The following is a 5,544-nucleotide window of genomic DNA, read 5'->3' on the forward strand; positions in this document are numbered from 1 at the left end:
GTGAGAGAGAGAGAGAGAGAGAGAGCAGGGAGGGGGAGAGGGAGAAAGAGAATCTTAGGCAGTCTCCATGCTCAGTGCAGAGCCTGATGCAGGGCTTGATCCCACAATCCTGGTATCATGACCTGAGTCAAAATCGAGAGTCAGGTCATGAGTCAAAATCAAGAGTCAGATGCTCAACTGACTGAGCTACCCATGTGCCCCTGTCAGCAACAGAATTCTTAGGCATGCAAAGCTAGAAAGCGAATCCCTGGAATCATCAGGGTTATACTGGAGTACGGACTCTGTACGTTGTATTTAAGATCATAAACTCCATAGTAAGGCAGACCTTTCAGCTAGGCTCTGATACATACAGGCTGTGGGATGTTGGAACATGTAACTAACTTTCTAAGCCTCAGTTTCTTCAATTTATATTTACCCTAGTAGTTAGGGTAAAACTACTAACTTCATAGGGTTAATATGAGAAATAAATATGTAAATGTATGTAAAATACTTTATGCAGGGCTTGGCTCACAGGATGGCTGAATTAAATGGGAATCATTACTTGTACCATGACTATGACTATAAGACAATCTAGTTGTCTTCCAACTTTTAACTATAGCACATGTCAACACTGTACCTTGTTTACATGGTAGTCTAAGTTGCATCATTTCTTGATTAGCGTCTGTGACCCTAAACCTCCCTACCGTTTTGGCCAGCCTAAAGATATGTCTGGGTATAATAAATCTTCTCACCTCTGACATTTTTTTCCAAAATGTTTTATTCCTGGAATACCCTTTGCCATCGCCCACAAAGTGAACTCCCTGGGGTGAGAGATTTTGATGTCTCTGCTTCCTGTGCTTAAAAACCCTGTTAAAGTTTTGTTTGAGTGGGCTTTTAAATATGCTGTCTTATTTTCATGTCATTTATCTATTATTCATATATCACTCTCTTCCAGAAAAGATTAGAAGTGACTGAGTAATGTTCCAGTAAGCTTGATTTAAGAAATCTTATCTCTGTATTAAAAATAATCTATTACTCAGCAACTAAAGGAGTTTTAGGGTGGGGGTGACGTTTACAGGGAGGCAATTCAAAATAAATGAGAAACCATAGAGTTTCTACTTTTAAAGCACAAAGGTAAAAGGGTCGAGCTTGGTGAATGTTAGAATCATAAAATTAGGGATCCAGGAACAACTTCGGACACCAGCTTGTAAGAAAGCCCCATTTTAACAATGAGGAAACCAAAGCCCCAAGAAGTTAAATGATCACAGTCACGTAGCTAGTTAGTGGCATCATCTTTTGGTTTTAAATAGTAATGATACAGAAAAAACTAAATTGATTGCATTTTCTCAATTACCCATACCGCCTTCCTATATTGTTATCTGCCATCTGTTGTCAGGGTATCTTATTTGAGGCAAAATACCAAGAAATAAAATATTCCTTGGATGCCACACTCACACAACTAAAACAATGGATAATTTCAATGCCCCAACACCATCACTCTAAGAAGGGGGTGGCAGCACAAAAAACCAGCAACCGATATCATATTCTCATCTTTTCAACAGTTCTTAGGACTCTACTTCCTTCCGGAAGAACTAATACATTAATCAAATTGTCAGAAGAGAGCTTTGGGCCCCCTCCTTTACTTTGAGAATTTGCCCCTAGTATGAACTTATTCTGACTCCATTCTTAGAATTTATTTATCCCTACCAGCAGATAAAATAATGCTTAGCTACTAATATAGAATCTAGCTATTTTAGCTACTAACACAGAATCATAGAATTTTAGAAATAGAAGTGTTGATGTTATTGTTCTACTACCTATGTACTAGTCCATACTTTTCCTATTACATTTCATTGTTTTAAGTTTTTATTTATTTCGAGAGAGAGAGGCAGAGGCGGAGGGAGAGAGAGAATCCCAAGCAGGTCCTGTGCTGTCAGCACAGAGCCTGATGTGGGGCTCAATTTCACAAATTGTGAGATTGTGACTTGAGCCAAAATCAAGAGTCAGGTGCCTAACTGACTGAGCCACCCAGGTGCCCCTCATCTTCATATTAAATGATGAGAAATATTTTCAATTTTTTTAATGTTTTATTTATTTTTGAGAGAGAGAGAGAGAGAGAGAGAGAGAGAGAGCAAGTGGGGGAGGGGCAGAGAGAGAGGGAGACACAGAATCCGAAGCAGGCTCCAGGCTCTGAACTGTCAGCACAGAACCTGATGCGGGGCTTGAGCTCACAAATGGTGAGGTCATGACCTGAGCCAAAGTCGGATGCTTAACCGACTGAGCCACCCAGGCACCCCAATGATGAGAGATACATTATACTGTAAACTCTAGCATGAGAAGAAACTTTACCTTCATGCGTTCACTCGATAAATATTTACTTAGCAACTAATATGTACCAGATCTTGAACATCCAAAACCAGGTCAAGGTGAGCTCCCTGAAAAAAAAAAAAAATACAAACTATGTAAATAGCATACTTAGCGTATAGCAGAGGAGCAGAGGTTTATATATTTGACAAATGAGTGAATGATATGATGGGTGTGATCTCAAAATGGCCAGTAAAATCTGGATTACCAAACCCCACGTCCCAATTTCACCTATGAATAACATCACAGTTGGGCAGTTCCGTGTACTAAATAATTGATACATCTTCATGACAGTGACGTTGGTGATGGTACATTTCATTGTCCATGATTAAAAAACAAAGGGACTGCGTTTTTCCCCATGCCTACTGAACTCTTCCACAAGATGAATTCAAGAAGAGGTACCCTTTCTGAATTTAAAAGACCACAAAACTGATTCAAAAACTTCCTTCAAAATAGGTCTTTTAGCGTTACTTTTCATCAGTTGGATAAAGCTTTCAAATTAGGAAGACTGGCTTTATTTCAATACCCATTTTCTGAATTTGCCAATGCTTCTCTCCATTGTTGGGGTTGGAGTAGTGGCAGTGGGGAGCTTTCAAAATTTCAGCACCTTATTATTTTTAATAAGTAAATCCTAATCTGGGAGGTGAAGTGCGATATTGCTTTGTCATGTATTGAGTCCGATTCTACAGCACAGAGCTACATTCTTCCTTCAAATATATCTGCTTAGTTTCCCCCTGAAAAATAAGCATTTTGCTTGAATGATTACAGAAGGTGGAACACTGATTACTTCCTGCTTGAATATACAGTTCTCGCTTTCACAAGATTCAGAATATGATCGTATCTCACAGGTTGTACTCCTGTCCATAAGCTTACTGGTTTATTTAGAATATTGGTTAAACTTCTAGCTAATTTACAATATCTACTTTAACCTTGGAGTCTCATGAACTCTGCTGTGTCCCTTGATGTGGAGCTCAGTAGTACTTTATAGGATGAGCAAAAGTCTCTATGACTCCCATTGTCTCCAGATTGCTGCTTTTCTCACCGAGGGCTGATGAGTATTGTTTGGAGTTTCTGTTACCTAAAGGAAGACATGTGATGAACAAGGACAACTGTTCGTGACTCTCTTCACCCTGAGATTTTACTTAAATTTCTTTCTGAGTTCTGCAGCCTTTTCTTTAGCACTTCAGCTGAACTGCACAGTGCTCTAGGAGGCCCTATCAGTACCCAGGCTAATCTGCCCTTGACAACTCTTTTTTTTTTTTTTTTTGGCTGAAGTCAGCAGAGAGAGGTTCAGAGATACAGATAGACTTATTTGGCACCACTTAGGAACAGAGGCTGCCATATATATATATATATATATATATATATATATATATATGATATATATGGTATATGATATATGATATACATATATACATATATATTTTCATATATATGTATATTTCATATATATGCATATGGTATATGATATATGATATACATATACATATATATTTTCATATAAATGTATATTTTCATATATATATATTTTTTCTTTTGTTAGCCAGAGGCTGCCATATATATATATGGTATATATGATATACACATATACATATATATTTTCATATATATGTATATTTCATATATATGTATATGTATATGATATATTATATACATATACATATATATTTTCATATATATGTATATTTTCATATGTATATTTTCCCATAATGAATCCCAGCGTCTTCTCCTAGGTTAACATCTGGCAGCCATCGCAGCCTTGACAGAGAGGGCTGAGTTAAACAAGCTGCCGATGTGCCTGCCGTTCAAGCATTTATTCAACAAAGCTACTTCAAACCACAACTCTTAACACTTTGCCTTTTTCACTCTGTTCTAAGCACATCAAGTTTGTTTCCACTCCAAGGCATTTACAACTAGCTGCTCCCTTTCCCTGAAATGATCTTTCCCCAGGTCTTCACGTGATTGTCTTCTTTATTCTGTTCAGGTCTCTGTGGAGGTTACCTCCTCATGCCAGCCTCTGAAAACCCTGTCTAAAGTGATTTTCATCCCTTATGATGTTCTGCCCTCCTTTTCTTCGTAGAACCTGCTACTTGAAAATATGCTACATATTCATGTTTATTATTATTTATAATCCTGCTAACATGTGAGTTTCATGTAGGCATGGATAAATGCCTAACTTCTTTTCCACTGTTCCTCCATACCCTTACCTAGAGCCTGGCACATGGTAGGTGCTTAACAAATACTTTCTGCATAAATGGATAAGATAGTAATTGAAGGTGGGCTATATGGGGGTGCCTGGGTGGCTCAGTTAAGCATTGACTCTTGATCTCAGCTCAGGTCTTGATCTCAGCGTCGTGAGTTCAAGCCATGTGTTGGGCTCCATGCTGGGCGTGAAGCCTACTTAAAAAAAAAGTGAAAAAGAAAACTTAAAAAAAGAAAAGAAAAGAAAGAAAGTGGGCTATATGTTTGGCACTGTTCCAAATTCCAAGGATTCAGCAGTAGACAATACTTCTAGAACCCTTGCTCTTGGGGAACCTACGTTCATGGAAAATTGTTGCAAATGTCCTAGGGAGAGATCATGAGAGACTTTACTAGATTTGCAGTAGTCGGGATGACAAAGAAGGGTTCGATGGGAAAGATGTTTAACATGCAGACTAAATAGAATTTGCATTAGGGTGACAGTTCATTGTCCTCAAGGTCTGGACAAGGTTTCAATTGAGTTTAAGAACCTTTAACCTCTTTGATGCTTTCTATCTGAATTTCTGAACTCTGTTTTTTTTTTTCCCCCAAGTACTCAGTGCTGTCTTACTTCTGTTTAGCTGACCAAGTCGTCTCCCCAGTGCATCCAGATCTACTTTCCTTATATATGTCTAATATTCCAAATTTCTATCTCCTCACCCTGTTTGCAACCTCTAATTCCTGGGACTCGTAGGATTTAGGCAGTCACATGAACATAAAACTTGTCTACATCTGGGATGGTCTTACATCTTACGTAACAAAGAAGCTTTAGCACTGCTATGTGCTAAGCGCGAAGGATAGACCATTAAACAAGAGAGACTAGATCCATACCTTCAAGAATTTCCCCGTCACAGTCATTCCCAAACAGAGACAGCGGGCGAGTTCTTTGTTTTCCCTTTCGTAACGTCCACCCTGAGTCCAACTACGTCCTCGCTTATTTCTCACGTAAAAAAAAAAAAAAAA

This window comes from Herpailurus yagouaroundi, unplaced genomic scaffold, assembly GCF_014898765.1.
Source record: "Herpailurus yagouaroundi ecotype Mexico unplaced genomic scaffold, PumYag 67700, whole genome shotgun sequence".
Lineage (NCBI taxonomy): Eukaryota > Metazoa > Chordata > Mammalia > Carnivora > Felidae > Herpailurus > Herpailurus yagouaroundi.